We start from the raw sequence: 27,427 nt of genomic DNA, 5'->3' as shown, positions 1-27,427 counted from the left end.
CTCTTCCAGAAGTGCCTGGCATTGCCACTTCTGAGTCTTTGGAGCGGGGAGAGGTTCTGCGATGCCATCCATTCAGGCCGCTTCTCAGCTTTCCCCACAGCCAGTTTGAGTTTCAGCGTTCTCAGCCCTGCTATAAGTTAGTCACCAAACAACCTTCTGCTTTCCAGCTTCCAAAACTCTTGGCTCTTTTCTCCTTTCTCGTTCCCTTTATACTTGCAGGTGAATGCCTTTTGAAAATCCCATTACTATCATCTTCATGAAGTTTTGGCCTGGAGCAGAGGGATGGACGCATGTGTTCAATCCTCAGTCTTTAACCAGACATATCATTTTTCTCTAAAAGTGTTCCCTTTGGGGACGAGGAACTAGAAACCATCAATGAGAGAACAGAGTTTCCAGAATTGCTCCCTGCTGCTGCTACTGTAATCCATGTCAGGGCTGGGGGTGTCTGGCTGTGTTTTGGCCTGTCTGGGCCCCCTGAGTGAAAGGGAAAGGGGATCCAAGGCCTACTGTCATTCTGGCAGAGTCCCCATCTGAAAATATGGCTTCCATCCCTTGCGTAGGAGCCAACCGTGGCTCCCCACTGTCTATGGTGTTTACCCCTCAAGGGGGGTGTTTTAACTGGGCTTCATTCAACTCGCCCGGCACACCTCTCTGCTCTCCCCTTCCTTCCCTGACTACAGACACTGGCGTTCCTGCCCGCTGCCTGTCCCCTCACACCTAGAAGGACCTCTCTCTGCCCTTGGCCTGTGCAGACCCTGCCATCCCTCCAAGTCCAGCTGAGGTGTCCCCACTCCCTTTAGGCAGCCTGCTTCAGCTTCTTTCTGACCTCACACACTTGTCATCAGCGTCGTACAAGTTAGCCCTACAGTGTCAGCTCCAAAAGGACACTCTGCCTCATCTTCTGGGCCTCCCACAGGGCCCAGCGTCATGCTGGGGACACTGGATATTAAACATATATATATTTGATTGATTGGTAAGGACTCACTGTGATTATCTCTTATAGTCTTTATTATTGATTTATATTAATATATATTCTTTATTATTAACACATTAATACATGACACACAGTATATATTAATACATACTAAAAAGTGACAAACACTATCTTAGCCCAGTCCTCAATTTCTCTTTCCTTATGGTTTTTCTCTGTACAATCTTGCCCCACAAGTCTTAAGAAAAAGTAAGAGACTTTGCTTTAGTTGATTAATGGTCTGTTTTGGGTTTTTTTTGGCTGTGCCATGCGGCTTGTGGGATCTTAGTTCCCTGACCAGGGATCGAACCTGGGCCCTCGGCCCTGAAAGCACGGAGTCCTAACCACTGGACCACCAGGCAATTCCCGTGTTTTGTTTTTTATTAAAGTGTAGTTGATTTACAATATCATGCTAGTTTCAGGTGTACAGCAAAGTGATTCAGTTTTATATATATATATACACACACACATATGTATATATTCTTTTTCAGATTCTTTTCCCTTATAGGTTATTACAAAATATTGAGCACAGTTCCCTGTATACAGTAGGTCCTTGTTGGTTATCTATTTTATATATAGTAGCGTGTATATGTTAATCCCGTATATATTCTGTTTTTTGTGACAGATTTTCTACCTGACAGTTTTTTTTAATATGTAAAAAATACATTGCACAAACTGTATTTTAACCATTTTTTCAGAAATCAAAATGAATCCACCAATAGTCCTAACCATCCTAACGCATTAAACAGTTCTCAGTTTTCCACATTCCCTTTCAGTCTCCTCCTAATCCAGTTTTTAAAAAAATTGAGATGAAATGCACATAACATAAAATTAACCATTTTAAAGTGAACAATTCAATGGTGTTTAGTACATTCACAATGTTGTACAACCAATCACCTCTATCTATATCTAGTTCTAAAACATTGTCATCATCCCTAAATAAAACCCTGTACTGATTAAGCAGTTATTTCCTATGCCCTCCTCCTCCCAGCCTCTGGCAGTCACCAATCTACCTAATGCACTTTAAAAAAAGTTAATTTTTTTTTTTTTTTTTTTTTTTTGCGGTACATGGGCCTCTCACTGTTGTGGCCTCTCCCGTTGCGGAGCACAGGCTCCGGACGCGCAGGCTCAGCGGCCATGGCTCACGGGCCCAGCCGCTCCGCGGTATGTGGGACCCTCCCGGACCGGGACACGAACCCGCGTCCCCTGCATCAGCAGGCGGACTCCCAACCATCGCGCCACCCGGGAAGCCCAGTTTTTTTATTGTAAAATATACATAACATAAAATTTACCATCTTAACCATTTTTAAGTGTCCTGTTCAGTGGTATTACGTACTTTTACAATGTCGTGCCACCATCACCGCCATCCATCTCCAGAACTTTTTCATCGTCCCAAACAGAAACTCCGTATCTATTAAACAACAACTCCCCATTCCCTCCTCCCCCCGGCCCCTGAAGCCACCATTCTACTGTCTGTCTCTTTGAATCTGACTATTCCAGGGGCCTCGTATAACTGGAATCATACAGCATTTATCCTTTTGTGACTGGCTAATTTCACTTAGCATAACGTCTTCAAGCTTCATCCGTGTTGTAGCAGGTCTCCACATTTCATTCCTTTTTAAGGTCAAAGAGGAATTTTTGATCATTTTGTTTATCCATTCATCCGTCGATGGACACTTGGGTTGTTTCCACGTTTGGGCTACTGTGAATAACGCTGCTGTGGACGTTGACGTACAAGTGTCTGTTTGAGTCCCTGCTCCTAATCCACTTTGAACATAGTTGTGACAGTACCTCAGGCACAGTTTGGAGTTCTACTATTTCGTTTAATGTTATGTCACGCCTGCCTTTTCCATGTTGCCACATGGTCTTTATAATCATCTTTCTGAATAGCTGCATTATAGCCTGTCTCAGTAACTAGATTTTCACAAAGAAATGCAGTGCCAGTTTAGACAAGTTCTCACAAGCCTTTGCACCCCGCATCCTTTGAAGGTTGGGAGCAGGATGCATTTGGAAAACTCTTGGGAGAAGCAGTTTGAGCCTGTAGTGCAGACACCCCTGGCCTCGCCTCCTTTGACCTTTCATCCCCAGCCCCATCAAAGCTTCAGGAAACAAAAAGAGACAACCATGTCCCGCAAACAGATAACAACAAGCTGAAAGACAGAGAGAGGAGTTTCTCTGAAGTTCTATACTGAAAACGGGAGGGGGATAAAGGAGGCGAGAGGAAGCTTGGAGCAAAGCAGAAGTGCATTCCGGGGAGTTTGCATTCAGCCTCAGAGCGCAGCTGTGCGCGAGCCAGCACCGGGTGCCGGGTCCCCGCTACCTCCGCCTCCACCCACATCCTTCGCGCGCATCCATTGGTAACCCCCACAATGCGCCTGCCGGAACACTGCTGCCCCATGCTTGCCTTGGCTCGTGTCAAACGCTATAAACAACACTCAGGCGCCTTCAGAGCAGGGAGCAGCAGGGGCAGAAAACCGCTTTCGAGGACCCAGGGAACCGCTGCTGACAGCCCTGGGTGCCGGGTAGGGAAAGAAAATGTTTTGTTTGGCTTTGTGTTGTTCACAGAGCCTCCTTTCCCAGCCCTGTTCACCTTACCAGCATCACTTGAAGCCACAAAGCAGCTTAATTATCCTTCCTTTTAAAACTTTGAACTAGGCAGGTTGGATTCCTTGTGTTAGAATCCTTTCCCTCCTTTAAGAGCTGAAAGGCGCTTCCCTGCTCAGCCTGGTTTTAAAACCCTCACACCAAGCATGGAAAATTCTATAAATACCAAATGCAAACCTGGAGTTTAACCTTTAATTATTCTAGCCTCCAGCTTAACCTCCCGATTCCACCATTTTCTTTCTGTATACACGCTTCCTTTAAACTCTGTCCAGAGCTTGACCAACGTGAATAAAAAAATCTCCTTGGGAAGATGTTCAGAGTTGCCGGAAAATGAATAGGAATCGTAAAGTGGGTGTGATCTTCAGAGGACCGCTCATCTGACAGCCTGTTTTTCTGCATTGATGCCGGAGGTTTGCACCGCTTTGATTGTCTGAAATCACTGCAGTACCCCCCACAACAGGTCAAGCCTATATATTGGCTTGGCCCCATTTTCTCTTAGGCGGTCATGCCTTTGTTCTGAGGACCTCTCTTCTGGTCATCTACTGCTGCATAATGAATCACACCAAAATCAGTGGCTTGAAACAACAACAACTCATTTATTTTGCTGACAAATCTGTAGTCTGGACGTGGCCAGTGGGGACAGAATGGCCTCTGGGGTGGCTCAAAGGGTAGGGGGTGACTCAATGGCTGGGGGCTGGAATCACCCAAAGCCTCCCTCGATCGCACATCTAGTGTCGATGCTGGCTGCTGCCGGGACCTCAGCTGGGATTGTTGGCTGTGGACTCTTCACGTGGCCTCTCCCTGTGGCTTCTTGGCTTCTTCACAGCATGGTGGCTGGGTTCTAAGAGTGAGTGTCCTGGGGGAACAAGGTAGAAGGGCATGGCATTTTTAGGACCTAGTCTCGGAAGTCACATAGCTTCACTTCTGCTGTATTCTGTTGGTTGAGGCGGTCATGAAGGCCTGATCAGGTTCAAGGCAAGAGGGTGTAGACACCGCCATCGGAAGTATTGTCATTGGAGTGTCATTGTCACATTTGAAGAAGAGCCTGTGGGATGGGAGATAGTGTGGTGGCCATATTCGTCTGCTTGGGCTTCCATAACAAAATACCACAGACTGGGTAGCTTAAACAACAGACATTTCTTTTCTCACAGTCCCAGAGGCTGGAAGTTCAAGATCGAGGTGTTGGTAGGGTTGGTTTCTCCTGAGGCCTCACTCCTTGGCTTGCAGACAGGCACCCTCTCTGTGGTTTTCCCTCTGTGTGTGCAAGTCCCTGGTGTCTCTTCCTCTTCTTATAAGGACACCAATCCTAATGGGTTAGGGCCCCACCCTTATGACCTCACTTAACCTTACTTGTCTCTTTAGAGGCCCCATCTCTAAATACAGTCATATTGGGAGTTAGGGCTTTAACATACGGATTCGTTGGGGGGGGTGGGGGTGGGGCGGGGACACAGTTCAGTCCCTCTTTGGAAAATACAGTCTGCCATAGGCCCTTAGCTATTTTCCTCTCTGAGTCTCTCAAGCTGAAATCATTCTTCTTGAGTGATAAGGGGGTCAACAGGACAGTGTCGAGCTTGACCTGCTGGTGAGATTTGGAAGGTGCTGTCCCATAAAGGTCTTTCCCTCCGTGAGCCCAGTCCATCTGCCAAGCCTGGGGCACAGAAATGTTTGAGGACAAGCAGTGTACTCCTCACTTCTAAAGGAGCTGTGCAGAAGAGCCATGGCGGACCCTGTGACAGCTCAAATCTTGTGGTGGTTTTGTGTCGTGTCACCTCAGCTAAGCTGGAGCCTTTTCCAGAATTCCCTTCCTTTTATGATTCCACATTAGAGGTTGATCAGAAGAGAAATTTGCACAACATTTGGAAGGTGGCAGAGAAGCAGCTGCTACTCGTCTCTGGCCATCATGGTTAGATGCAATAAAAGACAGGAGGCGCCGGAAGGGGCCGTTTTGTCCTTGCTCTGCAGGCCTTGCTGAGCCACAGCCATGCCAGGCCTGCCACCAGACGTAGAGACACATCTTCTGTTGGCTGTTCCCCCAACTCCCCCTCGTGGCCCTGCTCTGGTAGCTGCTCGCGCCTGGCTGCAGGAGGGCTGGCTAGTGACTCTCCTTGGACCCTCCAGCCTCGCCTTTGGACCCTTCCTTTCCCAGACTCTCCCACAGTGGGGTCAGCTCTTGTTCCATTATGAAGCCCTTCCTCCATAATCCTCATCGTGGTCTGCGTCCCTGTTCCAGCCCCAACTGGTATAACCTCCTCGTCCTTTCTGTCCCAGTCTCTTCATAGTAATGCCCGGGCATGGGTGGCCTCCCATGAATTTGATGAAAATCCTTCAGAACAGAGACCTCAGGGTCAAACAGTACCCTCCCCTCCACCCATAACCCACGCAATGCCCTATGTTCACAGCAGCCCAGAGAGAAACCCAGGGACTCATGCACCCAGCTCCCTAAATAGGTTCTACACTCAAAGGAATATAAAATGGGGTCCTCACCTCCGTAAGGCCTGGCCCACATCCTTGAGACGGGACGCACCCATGCGGAAGTCTAAGTGACAATACTTGAAGACAGAATGGGGTCAGCATTGTAGGGAAGATAGAAACGATGCAGGGACTTCCCTGGTGGTCCAGTGGTTAGGACTCTGCGCTTCCACTGCAGGGGGTGCGGGTTTGAGCCCGGGTGAGGAACTATGATCCTGCAAGTCGTGCGGCACAGCCAAAACAAAAAGAAAAAGAAAAAGAAACGATGCAGCTCAAAAGAGTTCAAGGGAGGAAGATATTTATTTTCTGGAGTGGAGGGAGTGGTCAGCATTATTTGACACTTTCTGGTTTAATCAGAGTTGGGCATGAAGTCAGGCTGCCCAGTGTCTGTGCCCAGAGTGAGATTCTGGTTGGGAGTGGGGTGTGTCTCCTTGTCTCCATGCCCTGAATGGTGGTGTTGGAGTCGGGACAGGGCAGCAGAGCTGGGCCCTTTCAGGACTTCTTGAAGCTGGGAGGAGTCTTTGGGCCCAAAGCAGGGCCCCCCTGCCCTGGGCACCCTCTCTGCTGAACAGCGCGGCAGCTCCCCGCTCTGGAAGGTCCTCCTTAGGCCCGGCACTGAGGTGCGTCCTCACTTTCCGCGTGACATCAATTTCTCCCCCAGGCTTTAGAAACAGGGTGAACACAGCCAAACATTGGAGGGCCCATGGGTTCTGCACACTGCACTTCGAGGGGACGGGTCTTTCCCATGTTCACGATGGCACCCTAATAATCCCTCAACATTAAAAACAATGAACTCGCCCAAAAGGTTAATAAATCAGTCTGATAGGCTGGACTCACTTTCAAGCGACTTTCAAGTGGTCTTGACCCGAGTAGTGATCATTTTTTGCACATTTGGAGTATATTTATTTACTTACAAATCACATTCATGTGCTAATGTTTTCTGCTAAGAGCATAAGGCCATATATATGTGTGCGAGGCCCATTCTTAACAATAGAAGTCGAAAATCTGCATCTCAAATGATCTTCTGAAGTCTGAAACTTTTAAAACGTACTCTTTGTCAAATCTGGTTCAGATCACGGTGTTTCCTCCTAATCGGGCTGGCAGAGCTCTGGACCCCGGAGCTGACCAGTTCCTTCCTAGCTGATGGTTGCTTTCATAGTATTATCTGCAAGCCATGGTTTCTTTAGAGGAGGCATTTCAAGCCCCTTGCCCATTTTGTGATGAGTAGTTTAGTTAGAGCAAGATCATATAATTTGCAAATCACTCGACATGGCACTCGTAACAGGCCGTTTACTGAGGTGAAAGATCACGCGAGGCGGATGCCAGCCAAGTTCCAGGACTGTCCCTCTTCCCTTGGCATTCCTTGCCTGTCACACTGGATGCCAAGCAGTGACATTCAGCCTGAGTGAGGCCATGTGGTCAATCTACATGTTGCGTATTGGTCATTGTAACAGTCAACTCTTCCTGCGATGATGCTACGAAACAAACACTCCGAAACTCGGCGGCTCACGACGATAGGCATTTATGGTTTTTTGGCGCTCCTGGTCCTGCGGGGTCTTAATGGATCTTGGCTGGGCTGGGCGACTTCAGGCTGCAGGTTGGCCAGGCTTGGTTCCAGCTTGCAGGTTTTGTGCAGGTCTGGAGCCCAGGCTGATGTGATTGTAGCCACCTGGGACCTGTTCTTCTCTTAGTGACGGCAGAAGCTCAAGAGGGCAAATCACACACCACACAACACGTTTACAGCCCTGTTCACAAGCCACGTCCACTAATACTCCTTTGGTCAAGTGCAATGTCACTGGCATGGGGGGAGTATATTCCCCCCCACAGTGGGAAGCACTGCAAAGTGACATGGCAAATGATATAAACAGAAATTCTAAAGTTCTAGTATCTTCTTCCTATCTGTGTTAGTTTGCTTGGGCTGCCGTGATGAGGTACCATAGACAGGGTGGTTTAAACAACAGAAATATATTGTCTCACCTATGTGTATCTCTGTCCAAATTTCCCCACTTTATAAGGGCACTAGTCATATTTTTTAGGGCCCACCCTAAAGATCTCACTTTAACTTTATTACCCCTTTAAAGATCCTATCTGCAAATAAGGTTGCATTCTGAGGTCCTGGAGGTTAGGACTTCAACGTATGAATTTTGGGGAGGGGGACAGAATTCAACCCATGAACACTACCCCTCAAAGAATTGTCTTGTGTGCCACTTAGGGTGTGTGTGCCCCCACTTTGGAGACTTTCTGGCGTAGAGAAAGTTCTCTTGCACCTGGCCATGACTGATGCCTCCTGGCCCAGCGTTGAGCAGGAAACAAAGGCTCCAGACTTCCAGACCCCGCCGCAGCCCCACGACCGTCAGGAGAAGCCCTGACCTCTTTGACACCATACCCAAGCCTTAGGTTAAGTTCATCAACACATCTCTTCCAAGGGGGAGGGGGAGTGGCGAAGGGATGGATTGGGAGTTTGGGATTAGCAGATGCGAAGTATTATATATAGAATGGATAAACAATAGTGTCTTACTGTAGAGCACAGGGAACTGTATTCGTATCCTGTGATAAACCATAATGGAAAAGAAAAAGAACATACACATAATAAGATACACATCTATATGAATAACTGAATCACTTTACTGTACAGTAGAAATTAACACAACATTTTAAATCAACTGTACCTCAATAAAATTTTTAAAAGTTCATCAATGCATCTCACACCCACTTTGCCGGAGAGGGAAAAGAATCTATCCCGTTGGCTATAAGGTGTCACGGAGGCAAAACCTGTGTGTCAGTCTTACCGTCTGTGAAATGAGTACTTCGCGTCCCTTGAATGGGGTGTCATGATGTTTATTTATTTTATTGATTTATATTTTGGCTGCGTTGGGTCTTCGTTGCTGCACGCGGGCTTTCTCTAGTTGCGGTGAGCGGGGGCTGCTCTTTGTTGCGGTGCGCGGGCTTCTCATTGCTGTGGCTTCTCTTGTTGCGGAGCACGGGCTCTAGGCGCACGGGCTTCAGTAGTTGTGGTACGCAAGGTCAGTAGCTGTGGCTTGTGGGCTCTAGAGCACAGGCTCAGTAGTTGTGGCGCACAGGCTTAGTTTCTCCGCGGCATGTGGGATCTTCCCGGACCAGGGCTCGAACCCGTGACTCCTGCATTGGCAGGCAGATTCTTAACCACTGTGCCACCACGGAAGTCCCTCGTGATGTTTAACGTTTGCCAGAAAAGCCCTAGAGGAAAGGGCAGAATGAATCGCACTGATGATTCTATAGCACCATCCTACTTTTCTTACGCTCAGGAAGGGGTCTGGGACAAAGGATTGAACTCACATAAGTCTGCGTTCCAGTGAAAGGGTTGGAATGGACCGGCATGTATGCACGCAGTAAATATCTTTAACACTTTACAGGAGCTCGCAAGGAGGCAATTCTCTTAGCAGACTGCCCCAGGACGCTGGTCTGATCCATTCCTGAGTGACGTGGCCCACACGTGCTCCCTGTTACAGCAGAAACAAGTGTCCTTTCTGCCCCGTCAGCGTTTTCCGTCCTGGCATAAATTAGGTACACTCTCGCCATTTCATTAAGAAATTATATCTCTGATGTGACACATTGGGTTTCCAGAGGTGGACAGAAAAGCCTGCCTGTGGCTGCGGACAACGACTTGCCCTAAATACAATGACCGCTCCCGTGACACCTCTCCTTTAGGGACAGGAGGAAAGGGCACAAGCAGCCCCGCTAGACACGCCACCGCAGACTACGAGACTGTCGCCGAATGATCAACAGCTTCCTTTCTTCCTCCCCATCCCCACGCCTGGTGTTGGAATATTCCAGACATCTGGAATTATGACTGGTTAAATGCAGTCAAACACAGATTTCTTTTTGTGGAACTATTCTGATCTAAGACCCAGGAGGGCAGGGATATTGGGTGATTGCCATCCGTGCAATAAACATATTATGGAAGTTTATAAACTTGGCCTATCTCTTGGCTGCTTTAGGCTTCTGGTGTGTCTGGGATGGCTTTGATTTTGAAATCACTTAGACGTTAGGCAGACTTGCCCTCTCCGAGCGTTTGCAGTACAATCTGATAAACACATCTGTGGCAAGTCCTGTTTGGGGTAGTTTGGGGCAGACCAAAGGATAGAGTACTTTTTACGAAATAAATACATACATAGAAAAGCATGTTTGTGACTCAAGCGGGGTTGGGAAGAATGGAAAATATCACAAGATATTCCGTGCACATGATATCTAATCTCTCTTTTCGACAGAAAAAATTCAAATGAGCCTCTGCCCTTAAAACTCTGATTATCAGAAACTTCGTCTTAATCAGAGCTTGCCATAAACTCTGTGCTCAGCTGACTTGTGTATTTAACGTGCTTGATATTCTCTGCTGTTCCAATTATCCAAATTTTTTCTAAAACTCAATTTCCCAGGGCCTCGTGGTGTTCAGCTAATCAAGCTTTAACTTTTTAAAAAAGTGTTTATCTCTAGCTCTCTGCATACACACTGCGTATATAGACACACAGGCACCAGATCCAGGAAGATGTCAGGGTGCTTTATAGGTGGCGGAGTGCACAGCCGCGGTGCGGTATTTGCTGATGCAGGGGCAGCTCTGGTCCTGCTCGTGTCAGTGCCCTGTGTGAACCTTTCCCTGCCTCTTCCCGGTGCCACCCACGCTCCCTGGGACCCTCATCCCAAGCAGAAGTACTAGGAAGGCAGAGGGTGTGTTCCGTGGACAGATATTTTGCTGCTCCCGCTCCCCTCTGCCTCCTCCTCAGCGGCTCAGAAAGATTAGCCTTCAGGAATGCGGTTAGCACACACTGCACTCATAACTCAAGCCCGTAGATCACAGCACACAATCACAGGAAATGCCGCCTGTCAGAACGACGTGCACGCTCACGCGTCAGTCCACACACACACACACACACACACACACACACGGCGCCCCCAGACCCACGTTGCCACGCATCCCCCCACCTGGCTCCACCCGCATCCCCAGCATGTGCCCTGCATATACTTGGGCCCAGCAGCTGGGGGAGAGGATCCACTTCTTTTTTTCAATCTCTGTGGCCGCTTCTCTTCCCATTCTACGTTTGGTCCACAAGGGTCAAGAATCTTTGAGAAAGTCGATCTTGGCCCCATTCCAAGCACCAGAAGGGATGGGGCCAGAGATTGTGTTATTGCAGTTGTGGGAGGGGAGGCCTGCGATGGCCCGCCTGGGACCGGCACGACTGCATCCCGCAGCCTGGCCCGCGGGGCCAAATGTCCTCTCAGCATCTTCTGCACATGCCCACCAAGTCGCACTGCCCTTTGAACCAAGCTCTTTTTTGCCACTGGAATGTTCTTTCCCCCTTTCTCTGCCTATTGAAATCTTCCCCTTTCCTCAATGCCTCGTTGCGAGCCCCACCTCCCCTGAAGAGGCCAGCTGGAAATGATCTCTCTCATTTCAACTCTTAAAGTCTTTATTTTCTATAGCACTCATTGGTCCCAAAGTAAACACTGCCATTGGGCGTTTGGGGTTTTTTTTTTGTGCATGTGAGAGCAGGGACTTTGTTTTGTGCTTCTCTGCCTCCCGATGCAGCCTAAATATGATGACTTGCACATAATAGGCACTCAACAAATGTTTGTGGACGATGATAAGACCAACAGCTACCATTAATTGAGCATGTACTGTGGGCCAGGCACTTACCTAGATGATTCTATTTAGTCTTTTGGGTTTTGATTAAATACATTTTACATATACAAAACTTTAATACGTTCTCTTTATAAAAAATTAAAATTTAATACATGGAGTAAGAAGTGAAAGCCTTTCCCATCTCACTCTCTACCCCCCTTTATCCCACCCTCTTATCTTGTGAGAGATAATCACCCTTACTACTTTATTCTGTCTGGCTTTTGTCTGCTATTTATATATGTGTGTAAGATATACATGTACACAGTTTCAAATATGTATTCACGGAATTATACCAGATGTACAGCAACTCACAGTTTAAATGTCACAAAATCTTAATAGGAGAAGTATTAGTTTTATTTTAAAAGCTTTTTAAAAAAATTTCTTTTCTTTCTTTTTTTTTGTCTGTGTTGGGTCTTCATTGCTGCGCGCGGGCTTTCTCTAGTTGCAGCGAGAGGGGGCTACTCTTCGTTGCGGTGCGCGGGCTTCTCAGTGCGGTGCCTTCTCGTTGCGGAGCACAGGCTCTAGGTGCGTGGGCTTCAGTAGTTGTAGCACACAGGCTCAGTAGTTGTGGCTCACGGGCTCTAGAGCACAGGCTCAGTAGTTGTGGCGCACAGGCTTAGTTGCCCTACGGCATGTGGGATCTTCCCGGACCAGGGCTCAAACCCGTGTCCTCTGCATTGGCAGGCGGATTCATAACCACTGCGCCACCAGGGAAGTCCCTGGTTTTATGTTAGATTTGAGAACAATTGAGGCTCAGAGAGTTGAATGAACTTTTCCAAGGTCACACAGATAGAAAGTGGAAGAGCTGGAATTTGGTTTTTTTTTTTTTTTTTTGGTGGTACGTGGGCCTCTCACTGTTGTGGCCTCTCCCGTTGCAGAGCACAGGCTCCGGACGCGCAGGCTCAGCGGCCATGGCTCACGGGCGTAGCCACTCCGCGGCATGTGGGATCTTCCCGGACCGGGGCACAAACCCGTGTTCCCTGCATCGGCAGGCGGACTCTCAACCACTGCGCCACCAGGGAAGCCCGAAGAGCTGGAATTTGAAACTGGCCTCTACTCTTTCAATCTGAATCATTGTGGGGTTTCAGCGTTGCCATCTGTGTGAGACACCTGGGGGGCTTGTTAAATGTATAGATTTCCACCTGGCCCTCAGCCCTGGATTCTGCATAGGTTCAGGATGAGGCTCTGGATTCTGTAGGGCAACACTCACCCCCAGGTGATTCTGATGTATAAACACGCTCCTTTGAAGGCATCCACGGTGGTGGTCTCCTGCCTTATAGCATCATGTACTCCAGCTAGACAGCCAGGGTCGGTAGAGCGGTGGTGTAGCCCTCCCGAGCCAGGCTACCTAGGTTCAAATCCTGGCTCTGCCACTTCCAACTGTTAACTTGGGCAAATTAATGAACCTCTCTGAGCCTCAGTGTCCTCATCTGTAAAATGGGGATGGCCAATAATCACGCCTCACTACTGTGGTTGGTGTGAGGATTAAATGAAGGTAACAGACATAAAGCGCTTAGAACAGCACCTGGCAGAGTAACGTCTGTACAGGTTGCCGCTGTTGTCAGAACTCAACTCTTCTGGAAGCTTGCTGGGGAGCCCCTTAGGTCTCAGGCTACTGTTTGACAGCAGGAGTGCGTGTGTGGTTCTCAGATTGGGTCTGTTCTGAGGGCACCTGCACAAACATTCTGCTCGGATGTGCCTAGAAGGATCCACTTGCGTTGAGGCCGTTCCCTGTCCATCTGTTCTAATGACAGGCAGCTGGAAGGACTTCTGAAGCATCCTGCCCCCTCAGGAGGCTTTTTCTTCTTTCTCCCTTAGCTCTCTCCTGCTTCTGTTTGAGAGGGCAGCCCTTTGTGGCTGCTGGTGGTGTCTAGCCAGATGCCCTGCATTGATCCCAGCTGAGCGGCTCACAGCCTTCTCTGCTGGAGCAGCGTTCCGCCCTACAGGAGCGGCCTCGCCCAGAGCTGATGGCTGGGGGCTCACGTGCCCCCCTGCCCCCATGGAGGTGGCCTGCGGTCGGTGACGGACTGATATGGGGGCTATAAAGGCCCACCCCCTGTGTCACGTATGGGAATGAATGACTCTGTGGTGCTGCCCCGCCTCCTTTTCCCCTGCCCCTACCCGCCTCCCTCCAGGGGATCAGGCTGAGGCTAGGCTTTGGCCAAACCTCCATCTTTGCTTGGCTTCTTTCCCTGCCCTATTCTCCTTCCCTCCCACCATTACCTGTGCCTCCTGAGAGCCCTTCCATCAATAATTCACTTGCACAAGAATCCACGTCTGGGGCTCTCCTTCTGGAGAACCTGACCTAAGCCACTGCTAGTCACCATGGCCTGCAGCAATAAGCCTCGAGATGCACGGACAGTGTTCCAAGCCATTCCCGGGCCTCTCTGTCCCCTACTTAAATAATTAGTTCCCTCCTAGGGCCTGTTTTCCAGCCTCTAATCAGAAGTTGGCATGGGGGGCTGCTGGGGGAGTATGATAAAGGAAAGAAGGAACCGTGGTGCGGTGTGAAGCTGAGAAACGCAGTTACCTGGGACTCAGGGACAGTGGGAAAGTCCCACTCAAAACCCAGTGTCAGGGGCTTCCCTGGTGACGCAGTGCTTGGGAGTCCGCCTGCCGGTGCGGGGGGCGCAGGTTCGCGCCCCGGTCTGCGGGGGGGGGGGGTCCCGCGTGCCGCGGAGCGGCTGGGCCCGTGAGCCATGGCCGCTGGGCCTGCGCGTCCGGAGCCTGTGCTCCGCGGCAGGAGAGGCCACAACAGTGAGAGGCCCGCGTACCAAAAAAACAAACAAACAAACAAAAAAAAACCCAGTGTCAGGACCACCCGCTGGAGGCACTCGGTTGCCTCTCCTTTCTGCGCATGTACACTGTGAGGTCACGAGCCCTGGATGCCGGCAAAATAACATGAGTTAGTGGCTCTTGCTGCAGATACATTAAGCTTAGTATAGTGAAGGCTAGATATTTGGGAAATACAGAAGTGTTTTAAACCTGTTTATGTCATTGTATTGTGGGTTTGGAGGGGCAGGAAGGCTCTGGAAGTTCACATAGGCCACTGACGTGGACCTGCCCTGGGCTGTTACAGAAACAAAATGACCACCTGGAATGGCCGTCCTGCCCCCTGCCTTTCGGTCAAGCACTTTCCTGACAAGTATCTGTTGACATCAGAGCCTTTGTGTTTCTCTGTGCAGTGCAGTTCCCTGAATACTGTCTTTCCAGAAACTGGTAGGCAGGTGATACTGCTGTAATGTTCATTTGGTTTTTAACTCCCTTCCTTAGTTCTCTGAACGAAGCCGTGTGATATGTGGTCTGTTCCTTCCCTTCAGAGGTCTGGGCTGGAGAAGGCCTGGAAAGGGGATGTCAGATACCCACTAAGGACGCTTTGATTCTCTGTCAAAATGAGTTCTGATTTTAATACAACATATGATAACGCTAATTAGGGCAAAATGTAAAGAAACACAAACACCTACAGGCAAATCTAGCAACTTTCTACGTAAATTTTAACACACAAATAAATGCTTATCTCCTAATTTTTCTTCTTTGGCTTCAAGAAGAAACTTTCATTTACTCCCAACTATGTTTTACTAGATTTTGAAAGATGTCAGGCCTGGGTAAATCTTCCCAGCTCCCTCATAACTGGATGTGTCCATGTGGATGGTCCAATATTTACTCAACTATCCAACTCTATATAAATATATATATTAAAAAATTGTTTTAGTTTAAAATTTTATTTTATCGAATTATAGTTGATTTACAGTGTTGTGTTAATTTCTGCTGTGCAGCAAAGTGATTCGGTTTTATATATACATATAACATTCTTTTCCATAAATATATATATATTTAAAATAAATTTTCTTTTTTAGAGCAGTTCTAGGTTTACAGGAAAACTGGGCAGATGGTATAGAGTTCCCATGTACAACCCCCAGTTTCCCCTATTATTAACATCTTGCGTTAGAATATTGGTTCAATATTGATGACTCCGTATGGATACACGATTACTGACCAATGTCCATAGTTTATATCGATATCTGTGGATTGTGACAGTGCCTAATGTCACGCATCCACCATTACAGTATCATACAGAATAGCTTCACCCCCTAAACATCCTCTGTGCCCCATCTATTCATCCCTCCCTCTCCCTCAACCCCTGGCAACCACTGATCTTTTGACCGTCTCCATAGTTTTGTCTTTTCCAGAATGTCCCGTAGTTGGACTCATCCAGCAGGTAGCCTTTTCAGACGGGCTTCTGTCACTTGGTAATCAGCATTTCCGCTTCCTCTACGTCTTCTCATGGCTTGCTAGCTCATCTCTCTTTAGCGCTGAATCATATTCCATCGTCTGGATGTACATGCTGCTTCTTCTGCACTAGACACTGATGGGAGAGCTAAAGAGATCCAAGGGGGGCTAAGCAGCAGTTTTACCTTCGGGCAACTTCTAGTTTAGTTGGGGCCAGAAGACACACACCCGTGCAAAGTCGGCTCGTGATATTAAACAGTAAGTCAGACATGCTGAAAGACACATATGGAATGAATAACTGTTCCAGCAGTTCGGGGAGGGAAGAGTTTGTGGAAGGTTCCACAGAAGAAATGCGATGGGAGGAGGGTGGGGAGAGACAGAGAGGATTTGAGGAAGGCTTTGCGTGTCTCAGCTTTTAACCCTGTGTCCTCTGACCCAGGCTGTAGACAGAGAAGAGAGAGAAGGGAAATGACATGCCCACGGTCTCCCTGTCCAGCCCATGTCCAGCCTCCCTGGCTCAGGACCATCCCCGCCTGGGGAGTCTCTCTGGCCATTAGCTCGCAGGTGGCTGAAGCCAGTCCCTCTCTCAACACGTGCAAAACTGCAACAAGGAAACTGGTGTCTTTCTTAAATTCCATCTCCAGGCAGTAAAGCCTCTCAAATCTTGAGCTAAACTTTTGTGTGTGTATGGAGTATAAAGTTTACTTTAGAAGAGATCCTTCTTTATACTGTTTTATGTGTGTGCATGTGATGAGCTAGGTTTTCGGATACCAGGAAATTTTTCTTTTTTTAATCGAAGTATAGCTGAGTTACAATATTAGTTTAGTTTAGTTTCAGGTGTACAGCAAAGTGATTCAGTGATACACACACACACACACACACACACACACACACACACTCGTTGTTTTTCAGATTCTTTTCCCTTATAGATTATAAGATACTATAGTTCCCTGTGCTATACAGTAGGTCCTTGTTGTTTATCTATTTTATATTTAATACTGTGTATCTGTTAATCCCCAACCCCTCATTTATCCCTCCCTCTCCCAGGAAATTTTTATTCTAGTCTTCATATTTTTTCTGCATTAAAAAAAATGAGTGCTTTACGAATTTGCGCGCCGTCCTTGTGCAGGGCCCGCGCTAATCTTCTCTGTATGGTTCCAATTGTAGTGTATGTGCTGCTGAAGCGAGCACTATCCTCTTTCTTTGTTGTGGTAAAATATACATAACATAAAATTTACCATCTTAACCTTGTGGAAGAGTCCAGATCAGTGGCATTAAAGACATGCGCATTTTTGGGCAGCCATCACCACCATCCAGCTCCAGAACATTTTTATCTTCCCAAACTGAAACTCTGCACCCGTTAAACATTGACTCCTTCTTTCCTCCTGGCAGCCACCATCCTACTTTCTGTCTCTAAGAATCTGACCACACGAGGGACCTCATATAAGTGGAATCATACATTTGTCCTTTTGTGTCCTTTTGTGTCCTTTTGTTTGTCTACTGTTTTCCACAGTGGCTACGCCATTTTACATTCCGGCCAGCAGTGCACAAGGGATCCAGTTTCTCCATTTCCTCGTCAACACTTGTTATTCTCTGTTTTTTTCTGGGTTTTGAAAATAGCCACCCTGATGGGTGTGAAGTAGTCTCTTCTCGTGGTTTTGATTTCTTTAGCTAAACTTCTATTTGTTGGGGAAAGAGTTGAGAGTAATGATTCCTGTACAGGATGTTAACTGTGCGCGGACTCAACTTTGCCTGTCAGAGGCCAGCCTTCCCACCTCTGGCAGGTCACCTGTGTCCTCTGAGGCCTGTCGTATAAAGTACGCATGAAGTGTCAAAATCCCTTCCCCGAGGATTATTGATGCCATCAGTTCATATGTAAAAAGTTCTTCTAGATATTTCAGTGTGTGCATTTTATCTTTCGTTAATTCATTTTCTAAATGGCAAGCAAGTGCAAATACAGGTGGCCCAGAGACTGGGGTGGGGAGGCCTGGGTCATCCCCGCATAAGAGCACTGGGCGCCGGATGTGTGGGAGGAGCCCAGAATTGGGAGCCATCCTTCTTGTTTCCCTTTCTCCCACCTCTGTTAGCAAGATTTTTGTTTTTGCTTTTGCAACACATTCCAGTGTCTGTTGTCAAGCACACACAAGGCTTTCTAGGAAAGCCAGAGGCCAAGCCCTGGCTGCCTCGGCTGATAAAGATGAAGGGAGCCACTCTCAGATTTGGACAGTTTCTTACTTACATAAACAGTGAAAGGAAGATTAGTCAGAGGTGCCAGCTCCCTGGGTGTTTGCCTCACCCCAAAAAGGACGACATCAAAACAAAATGGGCCCGATGGGCCGATTCTAGACTGGCAGTATAAAATTATAAAACGAGGCAGTTTTGTACAAGCTCTATCTTGAGGGGGGTGGTATGAAAATTTCCTAGCTCATCAGAAGCCAGGAGGTGATGAGAAACCATCCCCTGAAAGCCTCCCAGGGCAGATAGGGGGGTGTTATGGGCTGAATTATATCCCCCCCACCCCAAATTCATATGTTGAAATCTTAATCCCTCGTATCTCAGGACGTGACTGTATTTGGAGGCAGGGCCTGTAAAGATGTAATTACGCTAAAGTGAGATCATAAGGGTGGGCCCTAATCCAATCTGATCGGTGTCTCTACAAGAAGAGGAGATTAGGACACAGAGAGATGATGATGTCAAGACTCAGGAAGAAGACAGCCATCTGTAAACCACGGGGAGAGGCCTGGAACCCATCCTCCTTCTTGGCCCTCAGAAGGAACCAACTCTGCGGGCACCTTGATCTGGTACTTCCAGCCTCCAGAACTGGGAGGAATTAAATTTCTGTTGTATAAGCCACTCAGTCTGTGGTGCTGTGTGTGACAGTCTGAGCTGACTAATATGGGAGATGAATGCAAGATGGCCTCAGAGCAATCCTCACAGGCCTCTATCTTCTCATGTTCCGCCAAGATGAAGATTAGCTGCGGTTCAAGCTTTGCCTGTGTTGTGACCCATGTGGGTACATGGAAGGTCACTAGGGTGCCATGGTACAGCCGTTCCTGGGGGGACACTGGCCTGTCACCTACTTTGCAGATAATGAGATGTTATGCTGTTCATGGCTTCCAGATCTTCGAATGCATATATATATATATGCACTTGTATTGTTTTAACTTGAAAATTTTCATTTATATGCATATATGTGCACTTGTATTAACTTGAAAATTTTAATTTATATGCATATATATATATATGCACTTGTATTGTTTTAACTTGAAAATTTTCATTTAAAAAAAAATGGGATTTTACCCTACCTACTTCTTTGCAAGATTCTTTTTTCACTTGATGGGCAGTGTCACGGGCAGCCTTACCGACCCCGCCACAATAGGGTACTCTTGAGTCTTGAGGCCAACATTTCCATGGGCCGTCCCCTGAGTCCCCACCTTCCTGATGGTGGCAGAGATGACTTGAGAAGTGAACCCGTAAGGAGACCATTGTGTTTTCAACACCAGAGCTATGGTGGCTTAGTACAGGACAGTAGCAATGAGGATGGAGAAAAGTAGATGGATTTGAGATGTATAGAATATACATAAAATCTCACCCCTTCCTCCCCTGCCCCCCCCACTGCCTTTCCCTTCTCTAGTTCATATATGAAAAGTCCTTCCGGATATAATGGACACACATCTCCACGTATAAAGGTCTGTTTTATCTCTTGTTAGTTTAAAAAGTGGAATCGTACTATACTCAATTTTTTTGCAGGATTTTTTTTTGCACTTGATGATGTGTGAGCACCTTTCCATTTCAGAATCCACCTATGGAGCTCGTTCTCTTTTTTTATGAGCTGCATACCATTTCAAGTCACAGGGAAGCATTGCATCATTTTCTTTAACCCTATCGTTATTAGTGAACTCAGAGGTTGACCGCACTCTTCTTTAATGTTATAATAAACAGCCTTGGACATGAAGTCTTGTTCTCTCGGGGTTCTGTAAAGTAGATTCCTAGTGTGAGTGGTGTCAAGAGGTATACAGTTGACCCTTGAACAACAGGGGTTTGAACTGGTCGGGTCCACTTATAGGCGGGTTTTTTTCAATAGTAAATACTACAGCACTACACGGGTTGGTTGAATCCTCGGATTTGGAACCGTGAATACAGAGGAAACATATATACCTGGAAGGCCGACTCTAAGTTATACACAGATTTAACTGTGTGGAGGGCCCACGCCCCTAACCCCCATGTTGTTCAAGGCTTAACTGTATGCCCGACAGAAATGTGTTTCTATGGGCACCGGAAGTCACATGCAAGAATGTTCCTTAAAAAAAAAAAAAAAAGAATGTTCCTTAGCAGCACTATTTGCAATAGCCCCAAACCAGAAACAACGCAAGTGTTCTTCATCAATACAACAGAATAATAAAGTTCCGTCTAGCCACGCAATGGAATGCTATACAGCAACGAAACTGAATGTTCTGCTTCTCAGAACAACATAGGTGAAGTTTAAAAATATGATGTTTGTGGGGGAGGGATGGACTGGGAGTTTGAGGTTATTAGACGCAAACTATTACATATGGAATGGATGGACAACAAGGTCCTGCTGTATGGCACGGGGAACAATATTCAATGTCCTGGGATAAACCGTAATGGAAAAGAATGTATATATGTGCATAACTGAGTCACTTTGCTGTACAGCAGAAATGAACACAACTTTGTAAATCAACTGTACTTGGATTAAAAAAGAAAATAAGTGTATAATATTCGGTGAAAGAAGCCAGACAGCAAAGAATATATACTACATAATTCCATTCACGGAACGTTCGGAAACAGTCAAATCCCGTTAGAAGTTGGGATAGTGGTTCTCTTTCGGGAGACTTACTGACTGAGAAAGGGCGCAGGGGGGCTTCTGCGTACCGATAATATCCTCTTTCTCCCTTTGCAGTGGTCACCTGGGTGTGTTCAGTGTCTTAGCCACACACTCAGGATTTGCATCCTTTTCTCCCTGCATGCTCTACTTCAATAAAAATGTACCTGCATTTCTTTAAAGGTACATGTATTTAAACTAATGATCGGAGCTGCCAACTCACCCTCCACAAAGGTTGCACCAGTTTACACGCTCGGCAGCAACACGCACAAGCTCTCCTTTCCCCACACCCTTGCCAACAGCAGCGCTAGAAAAGCTTTTTGATTGTTTGCCAGTTTGATGGCTTCGGCAAAAGGGTATCTTCTCATTTTCATTTGCATTTTCCTAATCACCCGTAGGTTGAGTATGTTTCACGTTTATTGGCTGTTTGAATTTCTTTCTCTATGAATTACCTGTTTATACTTTCCCCCGTTCTTCCATTGAACCGTTGGTGGGGTCCTTATTGATATATAATGGATATTAACTTTTCCTTGGATGTGTGGCAAACACGTTCTCCTAAAGCACCTCTTGCTTTTATTCGTTTTGTTTATGGCCCATCACAGGCATCTGCTGCAGGCGAGGCAAGCGATGTGAATAAGTGATGCAGGCTCCGAGGCCATGGCAGGCCGGGGAGAGCACATACCTCTGCTGGGAACCAGTATGCCAGATCTTCTGATTCTTCAGGAGATGCTGGAAATATGGATTTTTATGGGAAAACTTCCAGTTTTAAAATGCTGGCAACTCATTCAAAAAACTTTAAGCACTAGAAGTGACAGCCATGTTTGGGCTGGGTTGGATCGGCAGGACATCAGCTCGCAACCTCTGGTTGATGCTGTATTGCCCTGCAAAGGAGGTTTGTGTTGTCACATCCGCCCATCTTTTCCTTTAGGACTTCTGAGTTCTGTGTCTTTTATTTTTCTTTTTATCAGTTTAACACATTTTTTTTTTTTACTCTCTAAATCCTTCTCTTTTAAAGATAGAGAAAAGCTTTTCATGCTTTTATTCAGGTTTCCTTAATGAGAAATAAAGGTGAATACATGCGCTGCTGAACTCAGAGAATAGAGAAGGTTCTGATCTTGGGGATGTGGGTGGCTGAGCCCAGGAATGGCTAAAACAGAATTAGAACTCCTTCCCATTTTCTCATTTAAGGCCAAGGACCCCCCCCCCCCACCACACACACACATGGTAGGATTTCAAGGGAAGAGAATAAAGAGTTTTATTCCATGATGAAACCGGAGGCCTCTGGGAATACTGAAATTCATACTAATGTGTAAATGACTTACTGAAAACCCCTTCCTGGGAGCAAGTGTGTAAGTCAGAGCAGGGAGAGAGCAGCTGGGCACTGCGAGTCTGAAAGTACAGGAGGATAGAGGAGCTCTTCCTGAGTCCATTCCTCTGCGTGAGGGAACTTCACCACTCCCAGCTGTGTCTGCCTTCCCCAGACCCACCCTGCCCTGTGTGGCTCCCACCCTGGCTGGGTACTGTCATCGTTCTGAGCAGAACTGATGGGAAGCAAAACAAACACCCCCAACCAGCTGGGGGTACTTTAATGGCTTTTGATGGTATCATCTGGGCATTTCTCACCCATGTTAATTAGCAGCTTGCTTTGACCAAGGTAGCACATCTAGAAACTGCTCTGGGGGTGGAAAACATTTTTTCTGCTTGCATATTTGGCAGAATCCAGCAAGGAACAAGACGAGATTGCCGGCTGAGCACCGTGATGGCTCGTCCCATTTCTGGCACCAGATGACTGGGGTGCTGGGCTTAGCCAGGAGGGCCGGTGCTGCTGGGCATGTGTTTATTCCTAGTAATCACAGCTGCATTTATTGAGCGCCTTGTGTGTGCTAGGAATTGTGCTGAACGCTGTATATGCGCCACCTCGCCTCCTACAATTCATGCTCTGCCTGCAAGGTAGGGCTGTTAATCTAAGTGACGGGGTCCAGTGTGAACCAGGTGGCGTGCATGAGCCAGGCCTCAGAATTTCACTTCTGGGCCAGGGCTTCCTGCCCTCCCAGGCCAGGCAGGGGTGGCCCTCCATTCCAGCAACTTCTCCAGCCCAGTCTTGCAGTGCCTTGGGTACCACGTCTTCAGTCCACAGGAGGACTGGAAGCAGTCCTAGGTACTGACTGCACAGGCTCCAGGCTCACTGACCCCGCCCCTTTCTGCTTGCCTCAATGGCCCTGCCCCCTTTTGCCTTGGGCATTGGGGCCGCTCCCTTCCCATCTGTACCCTGGGTGAAGACTCAGGTGTCCGGAGACACTACTAATAATCCAGGTGTGAACCAATAATGAAGGTGCTGGATGGGAAGAGTTGTTTTTTTTTTTTAAGCGTTTTTAAAAAATATTTATTCATTTATTTGGCTGTGCCGGGTCTTAGTTGTCGCAGGCGGGATCTTCAGTTGAGGCATGAGGGATCTTTTAGTTGCAGCATGTAGGATCTAGTTCCCTGATCAAGGATTGAACCCGGGACCACTGCAGTGGGAGCACGGAGTCTTAGCCACTGGACCACCAGGGAAGTCCCTGGGAGGAGTTTTAAGGTGTGACTTTTCTAGGCCGTGCACATTCATTAAAAAGCACAGATGGTATAGTTTATTTTCTGATTCTAAAAGCAATCATGCCCTTCGTAGAGAAGTCGAAGATACAAAAGGTACAAAGAAGAAAAAACTCTATCTTACCATCTAGAGATAATCATTGTCAACATTTTCAGATGGTTCTTGTTACTTGTTTTTGTATATTGATGAAAAAATATATATAAAATTTCAAATATATATAATGTTGAGCAAAGTTGAGACCATTCTAGCAATATACTTTTAGATGATCTCTTTTCACACATTGTGTCATGTGTGAACACTTGTGAAAAGGACCCCGTGAAAGCAAGATGGATAAGATGGGCGGCATCAAGGAGAGGGGTGGAGGGTGTGGGTGTTTTCAGCTGCAGGCTTCCCTACCCCACCCAGGACAAGGTTGTTCCTGGGCCTCTGGGGTGGAGAGTGATGCCATCAGCTTGGGGAGGACAAGAAAGGATCCCTCTGCCACCCTCTTCAGTGTCACTCACCAGTTCTTGGGAGGGTGGGAGCCTCCCAGCAGCGGCCGCCTGGGCCAGCGGGGCCCCCTGGTCATGCCCCACTCCCACCCCATTGTGATCCAGGACCCCACAGCTGCCCCCTCCCGTGTGATTTTGTGTGTGAGTGGGTGTGTCGAGGGGGGCTGTCTCTCAGAGGGACAAAAGGGGTGGCTTCTGGCTTCTTGAGGCCTTCCAGTGGCGGGGGCGGGGCACTCGTGGCTGAGGTGCCCCTGCCTCTTGAGAAACAAGCTGTCTTTTGCTTGTGACTGTGGTAGCGCTAAGCCCCATTAGCCGTCTTCCTAGAAGTGAGAATGGATTTGCTCTGAGTTCTGTCAGCACCAAGAGCAGGGGACTGGCCACCAGACGGGGCCCTGCTAACCTGCCCTCAAGGGTACTTGGACTTGATGCTGGCCTTGTGAGTATGCCCCCCGTCTCCATCCTCCAACCACCTGACAGAGACAAAGCTCTTGGAGCATAGGAAGGTTTGGTGCTCCCCTGGAAGGTCGTTCATTCATCGGTGCCAGTGGAGGAGGCCCTGCTGGGTCTTAGTGATTAGAATGAGAGGGACCTGGGTTAGAGCCCCAGCTCTGACCTTAACCTGCCACCTTGGGCAAGTTACTTAACCCCTCTGAGTTCAGTCTCCTTGTCTGGAAAATGGGCCTAACAGTACTTACTTCACAGAGATAGATGCTCTGCAGGTGATATGCTTTCAATGATGTACATTCGGCATCTAGCCCAGTGCCTGAAACACAGCAGGTACTCAATAAATGCTCATTGTTATTGTGTGTTAAATTTACTCCTCATAACTTTTGGCAACGAACATTATCACCCCATTTTACAGAGGGGGCAGCTGAGGCTCAGAAGCTTACACAGTATTTCAGCTAATTATTACAGTGTGACAACCATCCAAAACCTTAGTGGCTTAAAACAACACTGAATGGACACGAATGAACAATAATTTCTTATGATTCTGTGGATTAACTGGGTGGTTCTTGGGCTCCAGGTGGTGTCAGCTGGGGTCTATCATTTGAATACAGTCAGTTGGCAGCTAGATTTGGCTGAAAGGTTGAAGAGGGCCTCTCACGTGCCTGGGGTCTTGGTGCTGGCTGTTGGCTGAGCTGCCTCAGTTCTCTTCCTCATGTCGTTTTCACCAGGCTAGCTTGGGCTTCCCCAAGCGTGGCAGTTGACTTCCAAGAGGGAGTGTTGCAAGAGGACAAGCCTCAGCATGCAAGCACTTAGCAAGCCTCCGCTTTACATCATGCTCATTAATGTCCTTATTGGCCAAAGAAAGTCACGTGCCCAAACCCAGAGTCAGTGTGGGAGGGGACAACATGACGGCACACATACCGGGAAGCATGGCTTATTGGCGATGCCCAAGTAACAGTTCACCAAAAAAAGGCTTGTCTAGGCTCCCACGGCTGTTGAATGGCATAGCTGGGATTTGAACCCGGGTCTGTCTGACTCCAAAATCCGTGCTTCTCCCTCAAAGCATGGCCAAGGCTGACTCTGTGGCAGGCTGGTGTTTGTGGCCGCCCCCACCAGAATTGGATGGTGATGTGATTTTCCGTCTCATCTTCAGCCCACCCTGCCCTAGCACTCCATGATGTCCTTGAACCTCTCCTGCTCACCTGACAAAGGGGAGAAAAGCACCCTTCTTCTGCTGGGCCCCTTCTGTTCTTCTCCCTTCCATGTTGACTACAGAAAGCTACTCCTGCTTCCTTCAGAGTCCCAGCCAGGACCGAGGTGGCCCCATCACTTGTGGCCTCTCCAACCACAGCAGCATCCTGGCTCTGCTGGCCTCAGGGTACACACACCTCTCTGGACTTCAGTTCTGTTTGGGGGGTACCCTTTCTTGGAAAGCAAGGGTCACGGGAACAAAGACAATATCACGGAGATAAACCCAAGTTTATAGCACATTGTCGTCATCCCAGAGGACTTCCAGTCTGCCCACCGGCTGGGCCAACTCCTCAGATAGGCCTCCTACCCTCACCCCTGTCTACACTCAGCTGATTTGAGTTGGCTCCACGGTGATGACTGCAGGAATCCAGCCCCTTCCGGCTCCTGCCTGCCTCTGACTGAGTGAGGCCCTGGTCAATTCCACCCACTGATCTGACCTGAAGGCCCAGCACCTAGGTGAGCAGTGCCCTTCTCGTGGTCCTTTCCGCTCCCAGTTTGTGGTTGCAGGGAGCATTGCTCGCTTTCCTGTGGCTGGACTCTCACTCTCCCCTCTTCTTAAGGCCCCAAAAGGACAAGCCATTTGTTCAGTGCCCTATCATAAGCTGATGGCAAAGCTGGGGCCTTGAACCTGGAATGTCATCTCCAGCCGTTATCTCTCTCTCTCTCTCTTTTTTTTTAAATTTTTATTTTATTTTATTTTATTTTTTGCGGTACGCGGGCCTCTCACTGCTGTGGCCTCTCCCATTGTGGAGCACAGGCTCCGGACGCGCAGGCTCAGTGGCCATGGCTCATGGGCCCAGCCGCTCCGCGGCATGTGGGATCTTCCCGGACCGGGGCACGAACCCGTGTCCCCTGCATCTGCAGGCGGACTCTCAACCACTGTGCCACCAGGGAAGCCCCTTAACTTTTTATTTTATATTGAAGTATAGTTGATTAACACTGTTGTGATAGCTTCAGGTGTACGGCAAAGTGATTCAGTTATACATATACATGTATCTATTCTTTTTTTTTTTTTTTTTGGCTGCACTGGGTCTTTGTTGCGGCACGCGGGCTTCTCTCTAGTTGTGGCACTCAGGCTTCTCTAGTTGTGGTGCACAGGCTCCAGAGAGCGCAGACTCAGTAGTTGTGGCGTGCGGGCTTAGTTGCCCCGGGGCATTTGGGATCTTAGTTACCCCACCAGGGATCGAACCCGCATCCCCTGCATTGGAAGGTGGATTCTTAACCATTGGACCGCCAGGGAAGTCCCCCATGTATCTATTCTTTTTCAAATTCTTTTCCCATTTAGACTGTTACATAACATTGAGCAGAGTTCCCCGTGCCATACAGTAGGTCCTGTTGGTTATCCATTTTAAATTCAGCAGTGTGTACATGTCAGTCCCAAGCTCCCTGACTATCCCTTCCCCGCATCCTTCCCCTCCCGCAGCAACCACAGTTGGTTCTCTAAGTCTGTGAGTCTGTTTCTGTTTTGTAAATAAGTTCATTTGTATCATTTCTTTTTTAGATTCCCCATATAAGCAATATCATACGATATTTCTTTGTCTGACTTACTTCACTCAATATGACAATCTCTAGATCCATCCATGTTGCTGCAGATGGCATTATTTCATTCTTTTTAATGTCCAGCCATTATCTGGCCCATCCAGTGACAATCCCACTGCTAAGTCCAGGACACCCTGGCTCACACTGCCACCTCCGGACATGGATATGGTCTCTGCCATCCCAGGAATGGAATGTCATTGACATGGTGACTGCCACCCTCCACCAGAATGGACTCCTGTGCTCTGTGCGTCTCTGCTTCACTAGCTCCTGACTCCAAGTCTTTGATGGGGCATCTGATTGGCTGAGCGTAAGTCAGGAGCCCACACTAACTGCAGTGGCA

General features: G+C 47.9%; 1 long non-coding RNA gene and 1 other non-coding gene across 4 annotated transcripts in view; one reads left to right on the top strand and one right to left on the bottom strand.

Annotated features, from left to right (window-relative positions):
- The window catches only part of LOC137217207 (uncharacterized), an 81,625-nt gene that overhangs the window by 34,484 nt on the left and 19,714 nt on the right, over positions 1 to 27,427 (top strand). The window lies entirely within an intron of this gene.
- On the bottom strand, positions 17,011 to 17,117 carry LOC137217740 (U6 spliceosomal RNA). Its single transcript, XR_010940240.1, has one exon. It is a non-coding gene; the product is annotated as a U6 spliceosomal RNA (small nuclear RNA).

The sequence above is a fragment of the Pseudorca crassidens genome, chromosome X (assembly GCF_039906515.1).
Source record: "Pseudorca crassidens isolate mPseCra1 chromosome X, mPseCra1.hap1, whole genome shotgun sequence".
Lineage (NCBI taxonomy): Eukaryota > Metazoa > Chordata > Mammalia > Artiodactyla > Delphinidae > Pseudorca > Pseudorca crassidens.
The sequence above is the reverse complement of the archived record's forward strand: the minus strand, read 5'-3'. Positions and strand labels throughout refer to the sequence as shown.